This window comes from Pan paniscus, chromosome 13 (genome assembly GCF_029289425.2).
Source record: "Pan paniscus chromosome 13, NHGRI_mPanPan1-v2.0_pri, whole genome shotgun sequence".
NCBI classification, from domain to species: domain Eukaryota; kingdom Metazoa; phylum Chordata; class Mammalia; order Primates; family Hominidae; genus Pan; species Pan paniscus.
Window position 1 is genome coordinate 125,580,644 of NC_073262.2, and position 17,501 is coordinate 125,598,144.

A 17,501-nucleotide genomic window follows, 5' to 3' on the forward strand; every position below is an offset into this window, starting at 1 on the left:
TGGATCGTATGGTAGTTTTATGTTTAACTTTTTGAGGAAACACCCAACTGTTTTTCACAGCATCAGCACACCATTTTACAGATCAGGAAAATGAGGTTCAGAGAGGTTAAACTACTAGCTCAGGATCACATAGCTGGCCTCTAATGAGGGTTATTAAATTTAGGTTTGTAAACAGCCTTCCATTTAGAGCTGGGATTCCCCTGTTCTATCTTATTTAATGAGCCATTCAAATCAAGGTAGCTTTCTGTTGATGAGACTGACTTTTCAAAATGGCACAACTAGATTATAATCCAGAATGGGGAGGAAATAATGCTTTATTTTTTGTTTTGTGGCTGGATAGTGTGTTCCATAAATGGGCTTTCAATAAATCTTTATTCTCTTCCCTTCCCCTCCTGATGCTAATTCATACATACTGGTCTAAAGTTTAAATTTACTTATGAGTCCACACTCTTTCTTCCATTTTCTTAACATATTACAAAAGCAAACAATCTCTTTGATCTTGGCTAAAATGATTCTAGAACTTTCTCACACCTCAGAAGTGCATGCTTCTTTCAAACAAATCATGTGCTGGTTACAAATCATGGCTCTTTTTCCACTGTCTTTCCCCAGGCAAGCTTGGATGACTGTAGTTAATATAGTTCGAGGGTCTTGAGGTAGTGGAATTGCTGTACAAACCCTTGGAGTGTAGAATTTTCACAATGAGGATGGATCTGGCCCTTTTCCCCTCTTCAATCCCAAACACACAGGATGGAATCAGTGAGTTGACACTATGCATGGGTAGGCCGAGTAGGAGGGAAATTGTAAGGTGTGTGCAGTGGAATTTGGAGGGTCAGGTGGCCTTTCTTGTCCCAGACCTGCCTTCCCCACTAGGTGACTAGCGGCCTTTGTCTGCCCTCATTCTCCACCTCCTGCCTGTAGGTTGGCTGTTGGTCATTCGGGTCGGTATGACTGGACATTAGTGCTCCTCTCCCAGGAGTGTTTACATCTAAAACCTGAGTTCTGACAGTGGAATAAAAGGCATATTACAGAGGGCCCACCGGACTAGGGGGTGGTGTGCTGGCCTCACATGGTGCTGCTGAAATCATGCCTCCTAGGACAGCCCCTTTAGATACTGAAGACTCATCTTACCTGCTCAGTTTCCTGATTCAGAGAGTGAGCTAGATGCTGCTGCTAAGGGAAAGACACTCTGGGAGAAGCCAAACCGCAAGGAGCCTTCAGTTCTCTCCTTACTGGGCCAGGAGGAGAAATTTTTTTTTTTTTTTTTTAACTGAAAAAGGGAATTACCAGCTTAAAACACAACCAAGAAGCCTTTAGCATTGAGGACTGGTGAGGAGAGGAGGTATTCATTTTGGTGTGGGGAGGAGACATCAGTAAGCGTTTCTTTCTCGTGTACACACACACACACACACACACACACACACACGCACACACACACACACACGCTGGGACGTAAAAGACGTGTTTCAGTATGTGTCATTCCCAAGCTGTCCACAAGATGGTGCAGAAACCCTGCTCACAGTCTGTCCTCCAAGGGCACCACCTCTGGAGTGATTTGCAGCCTCTGCCAGGCTGCTGGTAAATTGAGGTTTGGAGAGCAGCATGAAGCTTTCACCGCGGTGAAGATACCTTTGACATTTTCGGGATTCTGATTGTAAATTCAATTAAAAATCGATTGGGTTCCAGTAAACAAAATGAAATGACAAATGTGTACAAAAGCTCCTCGTGCAGGGCTTAGCCTGGAAGAGAGATGGAGGTCATATAGGAAGGCGTGGAAGGAGACCTGGGTAAGCTGCTGTGGGTGATACGACACCTCCTGTTCCTGGGGAATCTCGAAGTCTGCGGGGGGTTCAGCTGTGCATCGCTGGGCATTTACCGTGGATGGCACTCGTCTGCATGCTGTGGAGACAGTCATACGGAAGAGTCCCGGTCTTTAGAGAGCTTGAATCTGTCAAAAACTCATACCAGAAAAATAACGAGTGTGCCAGATGGTGGTCAGCACTACGGGAAAGATATTACAGCCGACCACTGGAGGTGCAGGGTTTCACTTTTAAATAGCGTGGCATCGGAGACCTCTCGGAGCCAGTGACATTTCAATAAGACCTGACGGATTGATGGTGTGAGCCACGGGGGTTTTAGGGGAAGACCATTCTAGGCAGTGGGCACAGCAAAGGCAATGGTCCTGGGGTCGGGAGGTGCCTGGAGGAGGCAGGGAGGACCCAGGAGGCTGATGTGGCTGCTGGGGCAGGTGAAGGGGCAGGGCAGGATATGAGTCAGAGAGATTCTAATGGGGGAAAAGCCGGAGATTTCGAAGCTGAGTGATCACACGAGACCTTGCAGCATAGTATAAGGACTTTCGACTTTACTTTGGAAATTGCTGGAAGCCATTGAACGTTCTGAATAGAGGCGTGGCATGATCTGCCTTGCATTTTGTAAGGATCACTCCGGCTCTTGCATTGAGAAGGTCCTACAGGCAGGAGCCGAAAGACCAGTTAGGAGACAGCTGCCCTGTCTGGGTGAGAGATGGTGGTGACCAGGCCCAAAGGGAATGACAGTGGAAGTGAAGAGAAGTGGTCAGATTTAGGATATCTTTGGAGCCAATAGAGTTGATGGTAGATTGAATGAAAATTTGAGAGGCAGAGAGGGGTCACGGATGACTTTGAGGTTATTTCCCTGAGCAATTGGGCAGATGGAATGGCAATTAACTGAGATAATTTGGAAGGGCAGGTTTTTGGGGGAAAGATCAGGAACTCAGTTTGGGATATGCTGAGTGCGGGATGCCTTTCAGATGTCCAAATGGAGATGTTTAGATCTATGAACCTAGAATTCAGGGGCAGGGTCCAGTCAGATATAAATCTGGGAGTAGCAGGTCTGAAGATGATATTTAAAGGCATAGACTGGAGTGACAATGGGTAGACAAGAGATAAAGCCCAACACTAGTGTGCTCCAATGTTTAGAGTTTGGGGAGGTGTGGAGGAGCCAGCAGAGGTAACTGAAGAGGGTGGACCAGTGAGGTCGGAGAAAACTCAAGGCCGAAGAATGTGGTGTCCTGGAAGCCAAGTAGGTAAAAGGCTGAGGAGGAGGGAGAGGTCTACATGTCAGCACGGCCAATGTTTGGGGCTGGATAATCCTTTGCTGTCAAAGGCTGCCCTGTGCATTATAGGACGTTTAGCAGCATCTTTGTCTTCTTCCCACTGGATACCAGCAGCACTTCCCTCCCTACTAGGTCAACTAAAAGTGTCTCCAGACGCTGAGTGCCACAAATCCCCAAAGGACAAAATCTTTTCTGATTGAGAGCGCTGTTCTAACTCAAGAAGTGGAGAACTAAATTCTAGCACAGGAAGCTCTCTCTTCACCCAGGGCAGAGGAAGCTACTGGAGAGGCTGACATGTTTGAGTTAAACTTGGAAGGTTGGGTAGTGTATTGACAGAGAGTAGCTGGGGTTGAGTGCAGAAGGCAGGTCAGCCTGGGAAAGTTCCTGATGCCTGACAATGTCCCTGCACAGAGAACCAGCATCACTTTTTGAAGCCACGGAAATAGCGATATCACTTTTACCATCTCTTGCTTTAGGCACAGGCATGGTTTCCATGACCTCTGTCTTCCCAACAAAGGAAAGGAGATTAAATGAATTTTTTTTTCTAAAATATAATTTAGGGAGATTTAGGCATGACCATACATGTCACACTATTTAAAAAATGTTATTAAAAAAAGAAAAAAAACTGCACCCCTGCCCTCCTCAGCTCTCCCACCTCCTACCCCTGGCATCTTTCCAAATTATAAATGAGAAGCTTGTCTTTCCCTCAGGTTCCATATACGAGACCAAATTGTTTTTTTCCATCATTGGAATATAAATTATTGCTTTGTTTAAATTTGATTAAAAATCTCTCTCTTCCTTTCAACACACGCACAGTCACGTACACACACGCACACGCACACACACACACAGAACTGAAATACAACTTTGTTTTTTTAAAAATTTATTTTAAGCATCTACTCCATGCTCATTAGGAGTTTTACTGAGCACTTATTGGAGCAATTCTTTTTCTGGACATTTGGCCAATATGTCCAGGGGACGCACTCATGTTGCATATATAAGAATCTCAACAGAAAAAGTATTCAAGGTGAGAAGGGGTAAATTGGGTTTCACTTTGAGAGGGGGGGAGGTTTAGATATGATTCAAGGCCAGTTTAAGTGGAAAGTGTCAGGACTTTGGAAGAAAGGAAAGACTTTTGCAGCAGAGGAGAAGGGAAACTCCTGGGTAAATAGGAGGGACTGGCTATCAGCGTTATGTTATCTTCTTGAAACTTGCTGGGCAAACTTCCTAATGGCAAGTTATAAGGAAATGCATTAATTAATGAACATGACATTCAGATGCAGACTCTGTAAATCTGGGCATGAAAATGGCCTGTTTCAGGGGTTCCCAAGACTGGCCCCTCATCATAATCATCAGGGGTGCTCAAAAGGATGGAACCCTCCCCTAAAGATTCTGGATCTATCCACGTGGGGTAAGCTCAAGGCATCTGTAAGTTGTAGAAGTTTCCCAGGTGCTGCATATTAGTCCTGGACTCCACATTGCCATTTGGGAATTATTTGCCTAATTTTAACAGAAATGAAGGAGCTTCAGGTCTTAGCCAAGAAAGAGAGTCTGTAACTTTGTGAACCTGACTTCCCTTTTTTTTTTTTTTTTTTTTTTGAGATGGAGTCTCACTCTGTTGCCAAGACTGGAATGCAATGGTGTGATCTTGGCTCACTCCAATCTCCACCTCCTGGGTTCAAGTGATTCTCCTGCCTCAGCCTTCCAAGTAGCTGGGATTACATGCATGCACCAACACACCCAGCTAATTTTTGTATTTTTAGTAGAGACAGGGTTTCACCATGTTGGCCACACTGATCTCAAACTCGTGATCTTGTGATCTGCCTGCCTTGGCCTCCCAAAGTGCTGGGATTACAGACGAGAGCCACCGCACCTGCCCCCCCTTTTTTTTAAGTCAACAATTTGGTGGCTAAATGAAGATGGTAAGATCTGAGCAGATATGTAGTTCAGAAAATAAATTTTTGACTTTTTATTGTAAGGAGACTTGAGTTGAGCATGTGGCAAACTTCTCCTTTCCTGTTTTCATCCCTCCTCTTTGTCTTGGCAGTGAACCCTATCATCCAGCACTATTTGTGCTTTGGTCCATGATGCTCTGGCCAATGACCTGGTGTGTAGGTCACAGCCAGTAAGTGAGACTCTGCTTCTGCCAGTAATTTATATACACTGATATGTGTTTGCCATTCATATGAAGTGATAGTGACATCATGCATTTCCTCTTTTGACCTCTCTTGAAGAAATGCCCACTTCTCCTAGTGTCCTCTTCAAAATGTCCCTGGTACGTAGGGCTGGATAACCCTATTCACCAGGGATGGCAAAAGCCAAGAGTTTCCCAAAGAATGGCCACCAATACTCTGGTAACAAACCAGCACCAATCCAAGAGATCCTTCTATGCTAGCAATGGAAAGAACAAGACAAGCGGAGGACCCCTCTTCAAAGAGCTTGGCTTGCTTTGGAACCATAAACCTACAACGACATGTGATATTTAAAAAGAGGTCCTTTTTAAATCTTAATGGTCTCCTGACAGGTCCTCAGTAGCCTCGGTCACAGAGCTGTCTTCTAAGCATGTAGGTTGAAATCTATATATATGACCAGCTCATTTGGTATCTTCCTCTATCAACAGGAATCTCTTCTCTCCTTGGATGAAGTAATGAGACATGGTTTATACTCTGTAAAGACAGATGGCTAAGTTGTAAGACATTTTCACAGGCTGCTAATAAATATAATGATAATATTAGCTGATGTCTGTTAGCACTTCATCAGGAAGTAGGCACTACATGAAGCCTTTGCATGCAATATCTCATTTAATTTCCTCAACAATCATATGAGGTGGGTACTGTCATTATTACCATTTTACAGATGAGTAAAGTGGAGGCTCAGAGGGGTTAAGAAGCTTGCTTGAGACTGGTAAGGAGCAGATCTAGGAGTCAAACAAGATCTGTTTGACTCTGAGTTCATGTTCTTAAAAACGTCTTTGCTTTGCTGTCCTGTATGAGCTTTTGACACATTTGTTGCACAGTAAAAACAATGGGGTCCACACGCATTCTGATCACTGTGGATTCCTGCACATCTTACCAAGAACACCTGTCTGTACTTCAAGACTGCTGACCTTAACATGTCTGTTGCTGGGGAGGGGGAGGAGGAAGAACGCAAGAGGATACAGTTCTTCCTTCTGCTTTACTGCATCACCCAGATCCCCACATAAAGGATCTATTGAAGAATAAAATAACCCGTCTTATTGTTCATCATCTAATCACCCCAGGAAATCAAGTTAAAGATTAAATCCTGAACGCACCGATGTTATTAGACATCACCATCGAGGGCTTTAGCCCATTAGGTAATATCAAGCTCCTGACAGGTCACTGATTTCTTAATTGGCAGCTTGTGACTCATAGCTAAAGAAGGGAAGAAAAGCTCTATGATCCTGCAATGTCCTAATTGCCAATTGAGTTTCTCTCAGAGGGCATGCTCTGTGTATTTTGAAAACCTCATACTGCCACCTGCAATTTCATGATCACCCAGGAAACTTTCAGATATCTTCAAAGATGTTACTTTCCTGTAGGTGTTATTTCCACTAATGAGACCAGCGGGTAAGGCGACCTTGTCTTCCTCCTTCTGAAACTTTGTCTTCATCCTTCACTGTCTGCTATTTACTGCCACAGGGCTGTCTTTACCTAGTCCCTATTTCTCTGAAATTCTTCTTGAATTTTAAACACTTTATTTTTACCCTTTTCAGAGAAGCAGCAATGCCTCTGGCTCAAAGGCAATGCATTTGGGTACAACTGGCTGCCTGCAGGGTGAACCTCACCCTTCAGGCCTCGTCACAGCAGAGGAGTGGCTCAGGCACCAGGGCCCAGGCGCCGGGCACACCTGCTACATTCCTCCAACTGTGAGTAGCCGTGGGGGAGTTGGGGGCACACAAGATGAAAAGAACTTTTTTTTTTTTTTTTTTGAGACAAGGTCTTGCTCTGTCACTTAGGCTGGAGTGCAGTGGTGCAATCACGGCTCACTGCAGCCTAGACCTCCTGGGCTCACACGATCCTCCAACCTTAGCCACCTGAATAGCTGGGACCACAGACGTGTGCCACAGCGCCCAGCTAATTTTTGTATTTTTTGTAGAGACAGGGTTTTGCCATGTTGTCCAGGCTGGTCTTGAACTCCTGACCTCAGGTGATCCACCTACCTTGGCCTCCCAAAGTGCTGGGATTACAGGTGTGAGCCACTGTGCCTGGCCAAAAGACCTGCTTTCTGTCTTCAGAGTGTTTACAGTCTAATGTGGAGGAAAATAAAAGTCTATAAAATAAGCACAGTACAAGAAAAAATGTAGCAGATTTCTTAAGAAATATCTTCACCAAAGTGCTATAGAAATTAAGAGAAGAAAATGGTATTTTCATACAAGCCATGTCAGATGCATTGCAGAAGCCCCCTGCTTTCAAAACTCTTCTCCAGCACAGTATAAATACACTATTAAGCCTAAACCAACCTGATTCTAATTTTTCCCTACAAGTGAATGTGTGTTTAACAGCCCAGGTTGTTCCACTTAACGGCAGGTGTTGCCCAGTATTGCCTCTGCTTCATTCTGTTCCTTTCTTCTCTGCATTTGGCTTGGTGCCCCTGAAGGTCACTCTGTTGTCCAGCTAAAGATGGTGAATGTTCCCTCTCCAGGCAGAAGCAGGCCATTGGGTGGGTATTTCTGAAGGGCTCGGAACATCGTTCCAGAGGGTCCCCAGATCGCTCTGGCTTCTGACAGTGGTACCTGGACATGATACTCAAGTTTCCTTGAATGGAGACATGATGCTTCTCCAGCAAGTGTTAAAGTTACCCAGATACTTCTGAAACTTGTGAAAAGATATGGCTTTTTCATGTATGTTATTTTCACTAATGAGACCGGAAGGTCTTTCCCCTCTATCACCCTGTCTCCATCCTTCTTTATCTATGTCAACATGAAATAATCAAAAGGATCAGAATCCAGTATTCAAGAGTTTGTTCAAGTGAAAAGCTGGGAATAACCATTTAGAAGACACAAACTCCAGAAAAATGGGTTCAGTCCTCCAAAATTAAAAGTTACCTTCCTGCTTATATTGGCAGAAAACGAAGAAGCTTGATAGGATTATAGCATTTTCTATACAGGGCTTGTTGGTGATTTACAACAATTTAATTCATTATAGTTTGTTTTCTTTTCCACAGGGCTTGTTTTCATTTTCTTTCCAATTTAAAAGAACGTATTCAACATTCCATCTTTAGAAAATGTGATAACCATCAAGTCTTTGCATGAGAAAGGTAAGAGGGAAGTTAATCTATAATGAAGATCAACTGTGAAGAGGGAAGGGGTCTTCCCTGCCTCCCTTTAGTCATTTACAACATTTAAAAAAACAATGCAGGTAAGGAAGAAGTCTAATCTATAATGAGAGAAACAACAGTTACACCTGCCCAGGTTACAGATGCCTCTCACATGACTCAGGCACTATAGTCCTATTTCTTTAAAACTCAAAATAATTTGGAGTCCCCACAGCCTAGATTTTATTTTCACATCTGCAAGTCATTGAGAACTACTCCTGTCTCCTTGTCCCTCCCGATACCATTTCCTCCCCCTTCTCTGAGTTCTTTTTCCCAGTCTCCTTTGCTGGGCACCTCACAACCCCCACTCATCCTTACATGCTGAAGTCATCCAGGATTTGCTTCCAGATTCCTTGCTTCTATTTCTGAACCCACCTGTTCCTTTTAACCATTTGCCTGGTTTAATTCCCATTGCCTTTGCCCTTGTATGTAAAATTTGAAGTATGACTTACTTGCCTTAAAGTGCACACTTCTTAAATATATATGTGATGAATTTTTACTTATATGTACACCTATGTAGCTGCCAGTTAAACCAAGGCTAGAGAATTTCCAGCTTCCAGAAATGCTCCTGCATGACCATCTCAGCCAGTACCCCACAACGAAGCCTCGAGTCTGACCTCCACCATCATAGGTTAGTTTTGTTTACTTTTGGACTTCATATAAATGGAATCATACCGTGTGTACTCTTCTGTCTTTAATTTGTTTCATTGAACATTATGTCTATGAGATTCACACATGTATCAGTAGCTTATTCTTCTTACTTGGAGTGATTTCAGATACTCCCTACTGATAGCATTGTCTCATGAGCATGAGGCAGTGGGGGAAGAGGAAAATTACAGATAAAAATATAAATAACACCAAATCTGCTGACTATAACGGTTTGAGAATTCCAAGGGAGTTTGAGAATTTTGAGACTGTCTCAGGCAGTGAGTCTTTGGTGGTTAAAGTAAAGCCAGAACTGTTTCCAGCCATATGACCCTTTGAGTCCAATGGTACTTTAGAGTTACGGGAAGTTGTTTACCTGGGAGACGATAATGTCCACATCTCAGTGTCCAGTGCCCTGGTGTTGAACACCTGGACACCTAGACTAGTACTTTCTATTTTGAGCAAAGATGGGACCTTGTGCTCCTGGGACCTTTAAATTTTTGTGAGGAGCCAGTGGATATGTCGGTGTACCGGCATTGAGACTACATGAATACTACGTCTTGCAAATGTATTTATTGCCACTTTTGTGGTCTGCATAGATGCTCTTCTGATTAATAAATATAAAAGTACTAGATGTATCATTGACTCCATTGTTTTCTGCCATTTAGATAGCTTTTTAAAAAATGAAGCAAAAGGAAAAATATGATGACATTCATGTAGAAGTGCTTTGGAAATTTTCTGGTATTAAGATATGTTCTTTTATACTTAGAAAGGTTAGAAACCATCTCAGTTTATTGTACCCAGAAAGCGTTTAGGGCTCAAAATGTGCTCGTTGAATGTTGAACAAACAAGGAGATGGGGCTCCTGGGAGAGTAAGTGACTAGACAAAGGTCTCACTGCAGTTAATGGAAAAACTGCACAGGAAGGCAGGTCTCATGGCATCAAGAAAGTCTAAATTTTTACCCCTAAGGTTTTGCATAGATAACGGCTCCTGGGAACCATCTTCTACCCTCCTTGTGTGTCTGGGTCTTTCTAATTAGGCTTTCTCCCTTGTGTACCAAATTCTCCCACAAATCACTAAAGATTTTATAGGCCTTAAATTGAAAACAAGATGATATCATTTTGTCATAGTGCACAAGTTAGTAATAAAATAGTATGATTGCTTTTTAGTGATTTGATTTGAGAAGTTTGTCGTTATTTGTGCCCAGACAGGTTAACCAGTAACTGCTTAGCCAGCTTGTCTGCATTCAGTTCACTCTTTAGAAGGAGCAGCCTTTTACTAACCTCTCCCCATTTCCCCCATCCCCAGCCTCTGGCGGCCACTCTTCCACTCTATTTCTATGAGTTTGACTTTTTTAGATTCCACATAGAAGCAAGATCATACCGTATTTGTCTTTCTCTCTCTGACTTATTTCACTTGGCATCATGTCTTCCAGGTTCATCCAAGTTGTCGCAAATGGCAAGATTTGCTTCTTTTTGGCTAAATAATATATAATTATATATATACACACACACAAACACACATATACATGTATTTCACAATTTCTTTATGTATTCATGTCAATGGACACTTATGGTGGTTATACCTTGGTTATTGTGAACAGTGCTCCAATGAATAACAGAGTGCAGCTATCTCTTTGAGCTATTGATTTCATTCCTTCTCAACACCATGCACACACACACACACACACACACACACACACACACACTGGTAAGTAGGTGAGGTGATGGATGTATGAACAAAATTGATTGTGGTCATCATTTTTTCACAATATATACATATATCAAATCCTAATATTGTACATCTTAAACTGATAGAGTTTTGTCAGTTAGTTATACCTCAATAAAGCTGGAAAAAATAAATAAAAGGAACATCCTGCTGGCTGTCTCCGTGGGACAGCCTGGCCCAGCAGAGCCACTCTCCAGACACTGCACATGCGTGTGTCCCTGTAAGAAGCCACTGCTGTTCCTTCCTGAACAGTGAAGCTGGTCCCTGTGAGATGTTGCTATCCTTGGGGGAATACCTCAAGTGGCTTCTGCAATGTTCAAAGGCTTCTGCGACAACCTCAAACCCACCTCTAGCCCTCCAAAGATTGTGCTGGACTCTGCCTGGAAGGGTGAGGGAGGTGCCCATTTTTTCTCTTGCCCAAAGACCCTCCCCTTCTTCCATGTGTGCCTGAAGCTGTCTTGAGGCACCAGAGAGCCCCTGTCCGTTTTTCACTCATTTCTGCTAAGCCTGTGTTCACAGAGCGAGGTAAACCCCGCTGGAGAAACAGAATCTGCTTTCAGCTTCATCTGCAGAACTAGGTCACTTTAGTCTTTTGCTAACCAGATTACCAATAAAAATTGCCTGGAAAAAGATGGAGAATGAGGTTCAAAAATGAAAACAAACAAAATGAAACAACATTAAGACAAAAGATAAATCTGTGATAATTTCTTGAGTATAGCATGTTTCTATTTCTGCTTCTGTGGTTCAGATATTAAAGACTTAAAGTAAATCTCTTTGTTGTAAGATTAAAGAGAATTCCCCATATTAAATAAAATTAAAAGCTTGGATTAAAGGAAGCAACACTATCAGCTAGTTTCTTCCATTGGTTGCATCATCGACATCTTTGAACCCCAGGATTTAAGATGGAGCAACTTCCAAAAACTCTTGTCCTTTCAAGCCATTTCTGCGGTGACACTGAGGCTACTGGGGAATCTGTTTGGCCAGTGGAGGGCACTTCAGCCTCTTGCTCTGGGTGTAATCACTTTGCTTTTCACACATGACCTGGCAGAGCTGATGCAACTCTAGTGCCTCACACAAACAGTTCCATTTGCAACCTACTGGATTGTGTCATTCATCTCTTTTTGCTCTTGCATTTCCTTCTAATATTGAAGGTAGACTTGCTGGCTTGGAAACCTGACATCTGTGCTTTGAAGTCTAGGAGGATGAAAAAGTCTTGAAGCCAGGACAAGATGGCCCGCAAAGGGATCAGGTTTTATTCTGACCAAAATGAAGACTTTTTAAAGACTTTTGAAGCCTTGTTTATGCTATCAGGGCTCCAATTTAAAAGATGTCACCGTCAGTAGATGTCTTCTGATTTTGAGAAGCACACGTGATGAGTTCTGGGTCACTCACCTTCCCATGGCGTCCTCGGTGTTCCCAGCCTCATTGTTGCTCTCAGCCAGCCTCAACCAAAACCACTTCCTCTGGAAGCCTGTCCCTTCCCCCACTCCCATTTGCGAGTCTTCCCAGCTGCCCTTTTCTAGTGCTTCAACCACGGTCCCCCACCTGCCTCTCCCTCTACCTGCTCCCTTAACAGCTCCACCTTGCCCCTCCTCTTAAGGGTGAGCAGTAGCTATAGGTAGAGAAATACTTAACGTCATGCTTTTATTTTTGGACTCCCCAGTAGACCTGAGTGCTTTATTCAAGGAGGACATCAGCATTGATTTTCCCTCTCAGCAAAGTGCTTTAAAGGTGAAAGTGCCTTTTCACAGAGCTGGGGCCACCTTGCATCATAGCCTTGGAGCCATTTCTGTGTGGCAGAGAGAAGGCTACCCCCTCCTTCCCCACTTCCCGTCTCCATTGACAGCCTTTTCTTTGAAGCTGATGTGTGCCTCTGACTTTCTGCAACCCTGAACTTTCAGCATTGTGTTTTTCGGCTAGCCATTCTACAGCTTGATCATCTGAATGCAGATATGCATAGAGGTTCTGCTCGTGACCATGTGACCCACCTTTGTATCCTGCAAGAGCAATGGGATTGGTGTGGAGGATGAGAGCTGGAGCTCTGGAGTCAATATGCCTAGAGGGAATTGTGGATTACTATCATGTAATCTTCAGCAAGCTAATTAATGGCTCTGTGCCTTAGTTTCCTCCTCTGCAAAATGAAGGTAGTAACGGAAGCTACTCATGGGATCATTAAAAGAATTCTATGAGACAGTACTTATTATAAATTTAAAGTGGTTTGTGACATATAGTAAATGGTCAAAAAATGTTAGCTAGTAGTCAAAATAGAAGTAGGGTGAGATTTAATTACATTTATAAAAATCACTCAAGCCTGCAAATGCCCAGTGCACCTGAGGGAGTGACAGAATCATCGTTGTCCAAATCTAGTTCCTACTTGTCCCAAGCAAGAAAATGTCAGGGCCAACAGCTCCGTCCTTCCTTCCTCCATCTGTGAGGTAGCAATGTGAATGCCTCTCTTCCTTTTTCTCTAGGTACCCATAGTAGGAGAGACAATGTATTCTACACCAGGACTTCTAAAATGTTCATATGCATAGAACTCACTTGGAAATCTTAGACAAATATGGATTCTGATTTAGTAGTTCTGGGCTGGGGCCTGAGAGTCTACATTTCTTTTCTTTCTTTTCTTTTTTTCTTTTTGAAATGGAGTTTTGCTCATTTTTCCCAGGCTGGATTGCAATGGCATGATCTCAGCTCATTGCAACCTCTGCCTCCCTGGTTCAAGTGATTCTCTTACCTCAGCCTCCCAAGTAGCTGGGATTACAGGCATGCACCACCACGCCAGGCTAATTTTTTGTATTTTTAGTACAGATGGGGTTTCACCATGTTGGTCAGCTGGTCTTGAACTCCAGACCTCAAGTGATCCACCCACCTCGGCCTCCCAAAGTGCTGGTATTACAGGCATGAGCCACCATGCCTGGCTGAGATTCTGCATTTCTTTCAAGGTCACAAGTGCTGCTGTTGCTTCTGGTCTGGGCACCACATTTTGAGTAGCAAAGATCTATATGATGATCTGACCTGGAGGCAGGAGCCCATCTGGGTGAATATTAGGTGGAAAAGAACACCAGGAGTGGCTCAGCTGCTAGGGCTCAGAATGGTGTTTCAGGCTCCTGTGTGGTTATACCCCAGAAATGCAAATGGACTCTTGCTAAAAGGTTCTGAAATGGCCACAAATATTTGAAAATCCTGAGGCCAAGGCCATCTTATTTTGGGCTCAGTCTTTATGTATTTTTATTTTAAATATTTATTTTATAGATCTATCTATCTATGTATCTAGCTATCTAGCTATGTCTGTGGTCCCCCAGCCAGAGATGGACTCAGTACACAAGGGCCATTTTCCACACCCCTGATTGCAGTCACAACCAATTAGCAGGACCCAAGGACCCATTCCCTAGTCCCTATATATATGTACACACACACGCACACACACTCACACACACACTTTTTTTTCAAGAGAATCATAGTAAACTTTAAAAAGGGACTCAAACATGCATTTTGAAAGCAAAGGTAGTCACAGTAAATGCAGTACATTTTTGAAAAAATGATTCAGATATACATTTTAAAAGAAAAGTCACAATATTTTCAGCATTTTAAAGTTTTAGGAATACATGACATAAAGTTCTTGTGACTCTGGAGCCCTACTTTCCTCTTTATCCTCCCTTCTGTGTATGTACAAATCACACATTCATATCCATATTTCATTTGGCTAAAATGATAAGTTTCTAAGCTTGTAATTCTTCACTGTTATTGTAAGGGGAACTTGAGGGAGGTGGTCAAAGTGCGGGGCAGGGAAGGAGCCCTTCCTGGTGAGCAGTAGCAAACTACCACTGGAGCAAGGTCAAGACTGTCTTGATTTGCAGCTAGTTCCATCAGCCCAGAGTTTTTCAGAGCACACCAGCAGCTCTGAAGTTTCCTATCCTGTGTTTTAATATGGTTTTTTGAGATTTAATTTTGGTGAATCAGATCCTCAGGGGCATACATTTTTATATTCTAGGCTAAAGCTGCCACAGGGAGGGAAACGTAGGGATTCTTTTTTAGATTAAGTGGTATCTGTCATTTGCAGATACTCCTCTTTGCAGATGCCCATCTTTGATGGCACTTTTAATGTAGGTAAGTTTTGTGGTCCATGGGTCTCTGGTTCATAGTACGTGGCTGACTCAGAAGAGAGACTCTATCCACAAAGGTGTAATCACTTGACAGCCTCTTTGTGCCTGCTGCACAGACAAAACCAATTCACTGAGACCACGGTATTGCAGTAAAGAAAGAGTTTAATTAATGCTAGGCTAAACACATGGAAGATGGAGTTATTACTCAAATCAGTCTTCCCAAAGGCTTGGAAGTTAGGCTTTTTCAAGGCAGGGGACTAGGGAATGGGTCCACATGATTGTTTGGGGATGCAGTCATAGGGTGTGGAAAATGGTCCGTGTGCTGAGTATGCCTCTGGGTAGGTTTAGGGGGTGCAGAAGATCAGTTGAGTCATGAGCCATGAGTCTAGGTGGGATTACTGAGTTTCCAGAATGCAAAGGTCTGAAAAGCATCTCAAAAGACCAATCTCAGGTTCTATAATAGTAATGTTATCTATAGGAACAATTGGAGAAGGCACAAATCTTGTAACCTCTGGCCACATGACTCCTGAGCAGTAGGAGGTTATAGAAACTATATCTACATTTTAGTGGAGTTCAGGCTCCTCCCATAATCCTAATCTCATGGCCTTTCACCAGGTTTTTGCACTGAGCAAGGGGAGAATTAGTTTTAGGGAGGAACTGTTCTCATCCTTGCTTCCAAGTTAAACTATAAACTAAATTCCTCCCATGGTTAGCTTGGCCTACACCCAGGAATAAGCAAAGACAGTCAGCCTGTGAGGCTAGAAGCAAAATGGAGTCAGCCCTGTTAGACTTCTCTCACTGTCATAATCTTTACAAAAGAGGTTTCAAGGTTGCCAGGAGAGTTTCACAGGACCTGGTCCGTTTGGATGTAAGACACCTCTTTCTTCAGACTTCCTCCATGTGGACCCATTCTGCTGCTGGACTGGATATGTTGATGTGAAATTTGCTGTTGACGTGGCAGTCTACATTCATGCTGCAGAAGGACAGTCGTAGCAATGTATTTCCTGAGTATTGGAAGAAACAGCCAAAAAAGAATTGACTTCACCTTGAGATGAACCCCGTACCCTTGAACCTGTAGATGTATATTCATGAAAACAAATGGAAGGACTTTGCGCACTTGACCTCTATTTTGTTACAATTTATATTATTAGCAGCAGAGATTTAGGCCAGAAGACTGGATTCTTGTTTGTGACCTTGATAGAACGTATTAACTTTATTTATGTTGTAATGTGAATGATTCTTTGACTTTAGGAGAGGGAAGTCCACTTCCTTGAATGTAAGTTATACATTTTATTTTATTTTTCTGTCAACTGGGAGAAGTCCATCTCTCTACTAGGCTGATAAGCTCTTACCATATGTACATGTCTTTCCTTTTATATGTTTAAATCTTTGAATTTTATAGAATACTAAGAATTGAAACTTTATGCACTTTTGAACCTTTGAAACCTTTCTTTCTGCTAGGACCATACGACACTTAAATATACCTAAATTATATCTTATTAGATTTTGAATATTTTATATGGCTCTGTCTGATTTGATGCCAGAACTCATTGGGTAATTCTACTATTATTCTCCCTGGAGTTAAAAACTACTTTTTATTTATATTCACTCTTCCTAATCTTTGTCAGTACACAAATGTGATTGAATAACAAGGCTCAACAGAAATACATGAAAGTATTTCACTCTCTTTTAAAATGTTTTATGTTAACTCTTTTTCATTTTGTGTACAACAAGTATTTTTCTAAAAACTTTGTTTCTCAGACCCCTTTGAGAATCTGACAGGCTGTAGATTCTCTTTCTAGAAAAATACACACACATATAAGACATTTTGTCCCGGCTCTTAATTATTGGTTATTACTGGGTTATATTAAATTCTTTATCTGGACTTCACTTTTTGTGCTATTGCTGTCTTCCTATTTTTTCTTATATTTTCTCATTTATTTGTTCTTTCTTTTAATCAATTTCCTTTCTTTCAATTTAATATCTAAGTACTATAACACAGCTATGAGCGCATTGCTATAGGCACATAAAATATTGAACAACGAGCTTCCTCTTTGGGATCAGAGAATATTGCCAAGAGGCAGGAGGAACTTTGAGCTGGAAATTGAGAAATGAGCTCAAGTTTCCAAGGCAGAGTAGATAGAGGAAAAGATGTGGCCCTCCACTCCAGCCAGGGTGAAAGAGAAAGACTGTTAAAAAAAAAATTAGATGAAACAGCACATACTAGGGCAATAAAGTGTGGAAAAGTTTGTGAAAGTCCAGTGAGAAGGGGCAATGGCAGTACAGGGGACCAGGGCTGTGGTTGGTATGCTGGAGAGAAGAGCAAGTGTCAGCAAGAATGAGCATAAGGAGACCTCTTGCTCTATATTTAAGTTCCAACATCATGAACACAGTGAGTGTTTCTGTTCCTTGGTCTGGGGGTTTAGCAGTCCCTGAAGTATCCCATTTGAAGCCAAGAATAGCCTCAATCAATAATAGTATCTTTATTTCTAAATATACAACTTAAACCTTTTGAAAGAATAATTGGTGTTCAATTCTGATTTAGTTAGTTTGGGTGGTCATTACAAAGTATCTTAGACTGGGTAATTCATAAACAATA

General features: G+C 42.4%; 1 long non-coding RNA gene across 1 annotated transcript; it reads left to right on the forward strand.

Annotated features, from left to right (window-relative positions):
* Positions 1 to 640: 640 nt before the first annotated feature.
* Positions 641 to 16,992, forward strand: LOC117979477 (uncharacterized). Its single transcript, XR_004670337.2, has 5 exons — positions 641 to 1,784; positions 6,825 to 6,977; positions 8,276 to 8,368; positions 8,946 to 9,056; positions 15,722 to 16,992. It is a non-coding gene; the product is annotated as an uncharacterized LOC117979477 (long non-coding RNA).
* The last annotated feature ends 509 nt before the right edge of the window (positions 16,993 to 17,501 follow it).